The sequence below is a fragment of the Mus caroli genome, unplaced genomic scaffold (assembly GCF_978045245.1).
Source record: "Mus caroli unplaced genomic scaffold, Mus_caroli_1 scaffold_13, whole genome shotgun sequence".
In the NCBI taxonomy this organism is placed as follows: Eukaryota; Metazoa; Chordata; class Mammalia; order Rodentia; family Muridae; genus Mus; species Mus caroli.
The window spans coordinates 115,979,483-115,991,094 of NW_028227268.1; the positions used below are offsets into that span (position 1 = coordinate 115,979,483).

Here is an 11,612-nt window from a genome sequence, read left to right on the forward strand (position 1 = left end):
CTCTCTCTCTCTCTCTCTCTCCAACACCTATCAACTGTCAATAATTCCTCAGCTGGGAAGTAGAGCCTGGGGAGCCTCTCTGAAGTAGTAATTTCTGTTTTCTTTGCAGACTCAGTTGTATCATGTGATGTTTTTCTGGAAACTCTCTTCTAAGAGGATGCTTTGTTGAGAACAGACACGTGGGGTTTTTCTGGAAGTTGCCTTTTGAAAGAGCATTTGAATTTTTTTTTTTATACTGGAGAGTGATATTTGAAAAGAGTATAAGTAGAATCCAACGAACAGTGGACGATGATGCTCTTGCATTGGTTCACCTTGCATCTCTTTGCTGGTCTTTGTTGGGCTTTGCTGAGGCTGTTCTTGACTGTCAACACTCTTGAATTCATTCACCTTGCTTTCTTTGTGTATCATTACCTGTTGTGACTTTGGCTTTCGGGATAGCATTTGAAATGTAAATGAAGAAAATATCTAATAATAATAAAAAAAAGAACTTCTGGTGGAAAATAGCTGCTTCTTGCCACTTCGACTCATGCAGACTGCCAGATGTTCAGGATTTTTTCTGGACTCAGCCAGTACTACTGATTTATGTTTGGTGTTTAGCTACTGGACTGGACTGCTGACAACAAAGATTGGAATCACCCCAAAGAATTATTTCTAAACAGGTCCACAAGCCCCGTTTCCTCTTAACCTTTCTTTTCCCCCCACTTCTGGTGGGTGGTGGGCTAGAAGGGGGGTTTGAAACATTAAAGAACTATAATTAAAGAGGTTTTGAAAAATCTAGGCCTACACACACACACACACACACACACACACACACCATTCTATGTTAGAACCTTGACTGGCTAGATTTTAAACTTGTACAGGTCTTTTGTAACCATAACAGCTGGGACTTGATGTGTGCCTCAGCACTGTCATGTCCAGAAGGCAGCATTCCATTGTTTTCCTCCCATTTCCCAGCTCTCAGTTTCTCTACATACACTCTATCAAGCCTTGGGCAGAGGAAGGTTGATACAGATGATCCATTTGTGGCTGGGCACTCACAGTCACTGATTTTTAGCACTTTAACAATTCACTTTGCATTCACTACACTGCAATAACAAGTTGCCATGACCAAGGTTGAGAACAGCACAAATCTATGGATATAAATATAAATATTAAAAAGGGTAATTTGAGGCTATGACTTGTGGAAGGAATTTATAATCCTAACAAGCCTATATAAAAGATACACAATCCAGGTATTTTATTTATAAGGTATTTATTTATGTATTTATTTATGTATTTATTTATTTATTTATTTATTTATAGATTGGCAGATCTAGAGCTGTACTAATTTATTCCCCAACTATGAAGTCCCTTTTTGTTTGCTGTTTCTCCTGGCCATGCAGTTCTGGTCCGTGTGGTTTCCTTCTCCTCTGTCTTCTGCTCTCCTTTCTCTACCTGCAACCTCCTTGACATAAACCTCTAGTCCCACCTTTCTTCCTCTCCTGCACAATCACAGGCTCTAGCCTTTTGTTGACCAGATAAATTGGGGAGGAGGTTCACATGCAGACACTTTGAATTCCTGGGGATCTGTTGGTCGGGGCAAACACATCTTGAAAAGCCAGTATTTAGCATTAGAATACAAGAAGCATTAGACCAACCCACTACAATGACTATTTAATGAAATACCACTGTAAGTCCTCCCCTCAAAATGGCTATGACCTCCTAAAACATAGGCTTTTGGCAAAGTTTACAGTTTTAGACATGATGTTCTTCCAGTGGATCAGGCTCAAAGCTAATCAGAAAGCAGTTGGTTACCCCCTATATTCCCATGCCACTATTACACTAAAGGACACACCTTACCTAGCAGGTTGGTACCATACATGGTTCTCATAGGGTAAGAATACTGATGCTTTTTTTTCTCCCACCCACCAGCCTGTATTGTACCTTCCAGCAGAAACAGTTTCTTGGTCAGCTTGAAATTGATTTATTGATACCTTGCAACCAAAACTGGGGTGGTATCTTTAGCAATAACGACTTATCATACAGTTATTGAGGGAAACATGGTAACTGCTTGTGTTATTTTAGGTGTCTCAGGGCTTCTTTGGCCAATAACTCAGAAGGAGGTATCCCATCCCTGGCACTGATTTTTAACAAGTATCCCAAACCTATTAGGAGCAGTATTATCCAACCATCCAAGGTACCTCTCTTGGATCAAACTTCCTCTTTTATGTTATATCTTAAGAAGCTTTTAAATTGAGGGTATAAATATATAGGTAGATGTGTAACCCCCCAAAGTATTTATTGACAAATGATAATTTGATAATTGCATACAAACTGTACAACACGATATTTTTGTGTACATATGATAAAATTTATTAATTAAAAATTAATCAATAAAATTAATTTATTCATCACTTTTCATATTTCCCATGGTGAAAGCACTTAAAATCCATCAAATTAATATTTTTCAAATGTACAATATATTTTGATATAGTATTAGCCATATTTACAGTGCTGTATTATAAATTCTTGAACTCACTCTTTTGCCTAACTGAAATTCCTACTCTTCAGTTGGCACTTTACCCCAACATCTGGCCTCAGGTAAGACTTTCATGGTCTCTGCTTTTCTGAATCCACCTCATCCAGATTCCACACATTGGCTCACACAACATCAGTACTCCTGAGACTGCATAACCATCTTCCACATTCATCTTTGATATCAAAATAATAGACATTTCCTTCTATATCAAGGCTAAACAGTACCCCAATGCATCCTCATTTACTCTGTTCATATATCCACTGATGGAACTTAGATTCTAATAATCAGCACTGTCACAAATGATACAAATCAGCACATCACAAGCCACCTGTATCTAGTCAATGAGAGCTTATATGCACCCAAAGGTATGGCTGCAGGATTATGTGGGACTTTAATTTTAAACTTCCCATCAAAGTATTTCACATGTATATTATACAAATAAATCCCCATGAGTAGAGTCCAAACTCTGTCTTTTTAAATAAACCACTGGCAACCCCATGCTCAGGGTGATACTGCTGCTATGCAATCCAGTGTAGGAAATGTGTTCATGGGAATGCCTTAGTGTAATGCTCATAAATCTGAGGTTAGAGTTATTTGTCTGTATGTAACGAGTTTCTCTGTCATAAGCAACCTAACAAAGGGAACCAAGCAAGCGACTGAGAAGCCACACCTTCCTAGAGAGCTCTTCTGCCTGTAACAAGTCTCTGCTTCACCCACTGGTTGATTCTAGGCATGTCTACCTACCAGGTTGTTTCCTAACCATTGTGCTCCTGATATTAACTGGTTTGTAAGTCCCTCAGTATTTACATGAGTCAGTCTACATTTCTTTTTTGCATTCCTTGTGACTCTAGTGCAGACCTATTTCCCCCTAACAATCTCAGTGGACAGTCTAACCTGGATAGGACTCTGGAGAGGCCCTCTTTCACTGTGTATATCCTGCTTTAGGAGAGTGTCACAGACTGGAATGCCTTCCTTAGAGGGACACAGGAGATGGCCTCAGTGGCAACTTAACAATCTGGAAGTTTCCCCTGCTCTCAGCCAGGAATTCAGCAAATATTCAGGCTGGAAAATTGATAACTTAAGCATGCTTAATGTCTGAAAAAATGTACTTTGGGGTGATTTATTTATTTTTTATTGGATATTTTCTTTATTTACATTTTAATTTTTCCCCTTTCCAGGTCTCCCCTTCAGAAACCATCCCATCCCCCCTCCTCTGCCTCTATAAGGGTGCTCCCCTCCCAACTCCCATCCTCCCGCCCTGGCATTCCCCTACACTGGAGCATCAAACACCCTCAGGCCCAAGGTCCTCTTCTCCCACTGATGTCCAACAAGGACATCCTTTGCCACATATGTGGCCAGTGCCATGAGTTGCTCCATGTGTACTCTTTGGTTGGTGGTCCAATCCCCAGGAACCCCTGGGGGTCTGGCCTGTTGACACTGTTGCTCCCTCCAGTGGGGCTGCAAATCCCCTCAGCTCCTTCAGTCCCTTCTCCAACTCATCCGTTGGGTACCCCCAACTCAGTCCAATGGTTGGCTGTGAGTTTCCACCTCTATCTTTTTCAAGCGCTGGCAGAGCCTTTCAGGAGATAGCCATATCTGGCTTCCATCAGCAAGCACTTCCTGGCATCCACAAAAACATCCAACATGTAATAAGGACACATGCTCCACTATGTTCATAGCAGCCATATTTATAATAGCCAGAAGCTGGAAACAACCCAGATGTCCCTCAACAGAGGAATGGATACCGAAAATGTGATACATTTACACAATGGAATACTACTTAGCTATTAAAAACAACTTTATGAAATTTGCAGGCAAATGGATGGAACTTGAGAATATCATCCTGAGTGAGGTGACTAAGTCACAAAGGAACATGGTATGTACTCACTGATAAGGGGATATTAGCCCAAAAGTTTGGAAGACCCAAGATTCAATTCACAGACCATATGAAGCCTAAGAAGGAAGACCAAAATGTAGGTGCTTCAGTGCTTTTTAGAAGGGGGAACAAAATACTCATAGGAGGAAATATGGAGACAAAGAGTGAAGCAGAGACTGAAGGAAAGGCCATCCAGAGACTGCCCCATCTGGGGATCCATCCCATATACAGTCACCAAACCCGGACATTATTGTGGATGCCAGGGTGATTTTTTAAATCATTTTTTATGATTCTTATCATTTATAGCAAGATAGACCTAACATAAAAGAAGCAATATATCCATGTCAGTTGCCTAAACCCAGTGAGGATAATAGGGCTGTGCAAACTGACCCTTTGTGACCTACAGGTAAACCCACAGTCAAGTCAGGAGAGACTGTGAAAAACTGATCCTGCTTTGTCTTACTTATTCCAATAGAGATGGGAGACAACATCCCACTTTAATGCTTTCTTTGAGATCTTCCTTTAAAAATAATGTTTTGTTTCCAAACCCTTTTTTATAGAAATTGCTGTCTTACCTTCCTAACTGTGTATTACAAGTTCATGAATGTAGTGGATATATCATCAGGAGACCAGCCACATCCTGCTTTCTTGGGGCAGCCATGAAGAAGGCCACCTGTACCTTGTCAATCAAAGCTGGTGTGATGTGGTCCAGCTGTGGCCAGTAGCCTGGGGCTCTGCCTTTGCTCCACCTGTTTCAAGTTCTTTGTTAAAGCTCACAAGCCTCTGCTTGAAATTTTCAGGAAGCCCATTTGTCCCCCAGACTTCCTGACAGAGGATTAGAATAAACTTAAACTATGCAGTGGCTTATTCAAATCTTTGTCCCCACAGCTGTGAGCCCTTGGCAGTAGTCAGCCCCAATGTGATATTAGCCCTCTGGGGCCCTCAGGGCAACTGCAGCTGTCACAAAACCTCTCATAACACGTGTCTAGGTAGATGTTTAGAAAAGATAACTTTTCACGTAGGTGGAAAATTGCTGATACACAACACTAACAGATATCAGCTATGTTTCTGTCTTTTGAACCAATGAGGAAAAAAAAACCAAATTTTTAGACAAATTGGACAGATCTCCATTAATTTAATCATTTTGAAGCAATACCTAGGATGTATATTTTTAGGAAAATATGTTTTTAATGGTATGTTTAAATTATTTTTTCTTGTTTGTCAGTTTTGGGGAGAAAAGCCTCAGAATATTTTGGGGCAATCACAATTATGTTGAAAACTTATCTGTTTCCTAGAACTTTACCATAAATTCCAAAGAAGAAGCTTTCCCTCCTCACTCAGGTATCCCAGTGGAGTGAACAAATATACACACCACCTATATAAATATACATACACAAACAAAAATATACATATACAAACTTGAATACACATATACTCAAAAGGACACACATATACCTATAGACACATGCATCCTCATATTGACAGGAAGAGAGAGAGAGAGACAGAGAGAGAGACAGAGAGAGAGAGAATTGCAAGCTCGCACACAAGCATAAATCTGACTTACAAGGCACTCAAAAGGAACCGAGAAGATATAACTAATCCACCATGAAGATCAGCACCAAACACAGGGAACTTTGACTTCAGTGAAGGTTCACTCCACTTTTCAAGGCAGACAGACACACACCACCTACACAGATTCCACAGGGAGGAACAAACAGAAAAGACAATAATAGGCTGATGGAAAAACATGCATTAGGAAGATCTCACCCAAGTATAAATGAATATTAGCAAGCATAGTCACAGAGAAATGAAAAGCATGAATGTGACCATCCAAAGGCTGAAAGGCAAGTCCAAAAGCCTGGGACACCAAGATGAATAAAGAAATAAAATAACCCTCACAAAGGGGAAGGAAACAAAAATGAATAATGGTAAACTTCTTTCCTTCTCTTTTTGTAAATCTTCTAACTATTTGATCTTTATCTTCTGTGTATGTGCACCCTGTCCATGCCTGTTGTCCATGGAAGTCAGAAGAGGGTATTAGATCCCCTGGAACTAGAGCAACAGATGTCTGTGAGCCACTACAGAGGGGCTAAGAGCTGAATATGGGCACAAAGCAAGAGCAGCAAGTGTCACTAACTACTGGGCCACCTCTCCAGCCACTGTAATAGGTTATTATCAATAAGAGACCTTCTTCTCTGCAGAGCACTGGGTGTTACCATCTGACAGGGTTCAGACACTAAGCATCTAGTTCCTTGGTGTCCTTCCTCTTCCTTCCTCAGTCTCTCACACTCATCCGTGATCAAGCCCCATAGGTGTGCTGCTTCTTCACAGGAGAGAGAATATCCAGTATTTGTTTTTCTGCATAAAATAAAGAGGCACAGACATTAATTACATTGATTTGACCAGCACATATCATGTACCTGTAATAAAAGAATTTGCTGCATTCCAAAATATGTGGTAGTAAAAATTAAAGTAGCTGAAATGTAAATATGATATCTTGATTTGATATGCTATACATGAGTATCAATTTATTATACTATACATATAATTTTGTATAATGAATATGAAATTTCAGATTCTGTCAAAGCAAAACGATGCATCATATATAATGAAAGATAATTATACCTTCCCAAATGCCAGTCCCTTGCTCTTTGTACATATACAAACAACCCAAAAAATTTCTAATGACTGTGACTTTGGATTATCCATTACAATAAATACTTGTTAAAAATTAATAAAAATTGATTGAAACAAAGGTAAAATGAGATATAGCAAAAGCAGAGATGGGAAATTCACAATATACAATTAGTCCGTTTTAAAAAGGTACCTGGGCTTCTGTATTTGCCAGGCACTGGCATAGCTTCACACAAGACAGCTATATCAGGGTCCTGACAGCAAAATCTTGTTGGCATATGCAATAGTCTGCATTTCGTGGCTGATTATGTGATGGATCCCAGGTGGGGCAGTCTCTGGATGGTCCATCCTTTCCTCTCAGCTCCGAACTTTGTCTCTGTAACTCCTTTCATGAGTATTTTGTTCCCCATTCTAAGAGGGGATGAATTATCCACACTTTGGTCTTCTTTCTTCTTGAGTTTCATGTGTTTTGTAAATTGTATCTTTGGTATTCTAAGTTTCTGGGCTAATGTCCACTTGTCAGTGAGTGCATATCATATGCTCACAGTCATCTATTGGATGTAACACAGGGCCCCCAATGAAGGAGCTAGAGAAAGTACCCAAGGAGCTAAAGGGGTCTGCAACCCTATAGGAAGAACAACAATATGAACTAACCAGTATCCCCAGAGCTTGTGTCTGTAGTTGCATATGTAGCAGAGAATGGCCTAGTAGGCCATCAATGGGAGGAGAGGCCCTTGGTCTTGAGAAGATTATATACCCTAGTACAGGGCCAGGGCCAGGAAGCAGGAGTGGGTGGGTTGGAGAGCAGGGCGGGGAGGATATAGGGGGCTTTCAGGATAGCATTTGGAATGTAAATGAAGAAAATATCTAATAAAAAAAGAAAAAGAAAGATTGCTATACATTAAAAATAAATAAATAAATAAATAGGTACATGTTTTCAAGAGGGAAACTTGAAAATAGAATTCTAGAGTTTTATGGAAAAAAATGAGTGTAGAAATTAAAAAGACATTCAAATTCTAAGGAAAAGTTTACCTGGGACAAAAAATACCTGTAAATATATCATTAAACACTTATCTTCAAGAATAAATATTCTTCCTCCAATACACGAAGCAATAAAAGCAAAACATATTATTTATAGATTATGCTATGTACACTCTTGGGGGTCTATGTGGTACATTGAATTTTTTTTAAAACACACTTGAATGATTCTGGGGTGATACCTAGTAAGCCCAGAATTTGTCCTCCTTCAGAAGTGGGGCCTAGGGGAGCAGTTTGTCCAGGACTGTCCTAGGGAGCAGATAAGTTGTTCTTAATTTTACAGATTGCTTATGTGTGGGCAACCCCAATGTGCATGCTTTGGGATTGACTTAACTGGGGCAATAGGGAATGAAGAAAGGACAAATACACATAAATACACATTCAGAGAGGCTGAGCCTATGTGGACCATGTGCTCAGATGGAGATGCAACAACCCCCTGGAAACTCAGCCAATTGTTATGTACAGCATGAATGAAGAGGAAGAGGGTGTACTGGCTAGTTTTGTGTCAACTTGACACAGCTGGAGTTATCACAGAAAAAGGAGCTTCAGTTGAGGAAATGCCTCCATGAGATCCAACTGTAAGGCATTTTCTCAATTAGTGATCAAGGGGGAAAAGGCCCCTTGTGGGTGGGACCATCTCTGGGCTGGTAGTCTTGGTTCTATAAGAGAGCAGGCTGAGCAAGCCAGGGGAGGCAAGCCAGTAAAGAACATCCCTCCATGGCCTCTGCATCAGCTCCTGCTTCTTGACCTGCTTGAGTTCCAGTCCTGACTTCCTTGGTGATAAACAGCAGTATGGAATTGTAAGCTGAATAAACCCTTTTCTCCCCAACTTGCTTCTTGGTCATGATGTTTGTGCAGGAATAGAAACCCTGACTAAGACAGAGGGTTAATTCAGTCTCTGCAGGAGGTCTCTAAGAGTTCAGACATCCAGGGGAAGAAGCTGCCCTCTATAGTTTCTCTATACAATGTCAAGGTGGATAGCTTCTGCACACAGTGTTAACATTTACACTTGGATCAGGGGACAGCTTTGCCACTCCTCTGAGCCTTATGAGGGCAAAGTCTTGCCATTTCCATTGCTCTGAGGCATTGAAGTCCTTGACAAAAGTCACATTCATGTCACCAACACACATTTGCCCAGGACTTCATCTGTTACCAAAAGTGGGAAATGACCCAGAAATAGGATGTTTGGGCAGAATGAATCACATTGGTTTTAAAAAATTAAGATTTAAATAGAATCTTCTAAAGAAGGTTCAAGGAATGGACATCAGGCACCTGGGAGGAGCCATTCCAAAGTGCCTCTGCCACAGAAGTGGTCAGTATCTGTACTTCACCCTAACTTTCACTAAAGCTGGGATGCAGCCTGAGAAAGTGTCAAGTCTGAGTTCTTGTTGGAGCGATCCACACCACGCAAGCAGTGTTTCCCTGCTTGATGGGAATCCTTTGCCCAGAATCCTCCTTGACTGAGTGATTTGCCTTCAGGGCCTCAGTTTTCTTTCCCTTACTCACAGGTGATCTCAGCAGCATTGGTGGAGGAGCCATTGTGCGTCCTCTCTACCCTGTTTGGAAATCCCCTAACAAGCATTCCTAAACCCAGCCCTGCTTACCTGCTGAAATCTCACTAATCCCCTGCCCGGGGCGCCCATTAATCTCTTGCAGCAGTTCCAATCCCTGGATCGTGTGCACAGTTACAAAAGGAGGTTTCTGTGTATGTTTCAGTCGCCTTGGTAGAGACAGTCAGCAGATTGCATTGCCAGTTTGCCAGACTGGAATGCTACCAGTCCACACCTTCTGCCACAGACTGAACATCAGGCCTGTAGCCTGGCTAAAGGAGAGCAGTACTTCATATTCTGGCCACATGGTTGGGCAAGTAATTCAGCCACAGAGAACTTTGCCCTGCCCAGATTCCCTCTTAACCACTTTAGAAAATAGTAGACACTCTTAGCAGTGGGGGATCCTGAAGTGGCCACTTCCTGTAGCCAGGCAGGACTCCCAATGAAGGAGTAAGGACAGCAACCCACCTACAAAACGTTTGACCCAAAATGTGTCCTGCCTACAAGATGTGTAGGGACAAAGGACAAAGATGGAGGGAATGGCCAACCAGTAACTGTCTCATTTCATGGACAAGAACCAATCCCTAACACTATTCATGATTCTTTTGTTGCACTTGAAAACAGGATCCTAGCATAACTGCCCTCTGAGAGGCTTCCCTCAACAGCTGACCGAAACAAATGCAGAGGCCCACAGCCAAACATTAGATAGAGCTCAGGAATCTTGTGGAAGAGTTAGGGGAAGGACTGAGGGACCCAAAGAAGATAGGAAGACCAACAGAATCAGCTAACCTGGACCCCGGGAGCTCCCAGAGACTGAAATGAAGAGTGAGGGACCCAGATCCTCTGCACAAATGTCGCAGATTTGTAGCTCAGTCTCTATGCAGGTTTCCCAACAACTGGAATGGCTGCTGTCCCTGAATTTGTTGCCTGCCCGTGGATCCCACCATGGCAGAGGATGCACCTAGTCCTTCAGTGACTGCTGTGCTTGGGAAGGGGAGGTGATACCTGGGGGAGGGTCTGTCTTCTCGGAGGAAAAGGGAGGAGGTAATGGAGTGAGGATCTGAGAGCAGTAGGGGGAGGGGTTTAGAGGAGGAGGTGCTGATATTGTGATGTAAAGTGAATTAATTAACTAATTAATTAATTAATTTTAAAAATGAAAAGAAATCCCCTGTATCCCAACTGTTGCTGAATCTCATTGTCAGGAATAAACCAATTTACAAGGTGTGAAGAGGACCTTGAGTCAGGGTCCTATGTAGCCCCCAGAGCAGGGAGCCAGAAGATCATATCCCACAACCTGAAGTAAGTTAACTTTAATTCTGTAGACTAAAACCAAGATTCCATCCCGCTGGCAATCTGAGAATAGCTAAACTAAGCATTTCAGATATACACCACTTACAAAAGAAGAGCCATCAGAAACCAATCTACTTATTACCAAGAGACTAATAAAAAGGGTGAGCTGGCACATGGCAAAGACTCCACCTACTAAGGCCATTTTTCTAGTGTGGCATGTGCCTGTTGGGTGCTGTTATGTGTGGCACTGTCTTAGTAACTCTTCCCATTGCTGGGGGGAAAAACCCAACAACAACAAACCACTGCCATAAGTGACTTAATGAGGGAAAGAAATAAGTATATTTTGGCTCACAGTTCTAAGGCATAGTCCACACTGTGGTAGGAAAATGGCTAGTAGTCACATTGTCTTCTCAGTCAGGAAGTAGATTGCTCACTTTCTCTGGCTGATATAGCTCATGACCCATGTCCATGGAATGATGCTAGCCACAGATCTAGATGGTCACCCACAGATATGCCTAGAGTCTCCAACGTGATTCTAGACCTTCTCAATTAAAAAATTTGACAATTTCACTCACTCATGTAGGCAAACAACACTGGACAAGACAAAGTTAATTGTCACCAGGTCAAGGTTTAGAAGGCTGTTGTACTGGATAGTTTTGATGTCAACTTGACACAAATAAGAATCATATAGGAAGAAGGAATCTTA

At 41.5% G+C, this 11,612-nt stretch overlaps 1 long non-coding RNA gene across 1 annotated transcript; it reads right to left on the minus strand.

The window, feature by feature from the left end:
* Positions 1–3,784: 3,784 nt before the first annotated feature.
* On the minus strand, positions 3,785–9,744 carry LOC147001601 (uncharacterized). Its single transcript, XR_015044891.1, has 3 exons — positions 9,671–9,744; positions 6,582–6,752; positions 3,785–4,138 (listed from the first exon to the last, which is right to left on the minus strand). It is a non-coding gene; the product is annotated as an uncharacterized LOC147001601 (long non-coding RNA).
* Between the last annotated feature and the right edge of the window lie 1,868 nt (positions 9,745–11,612).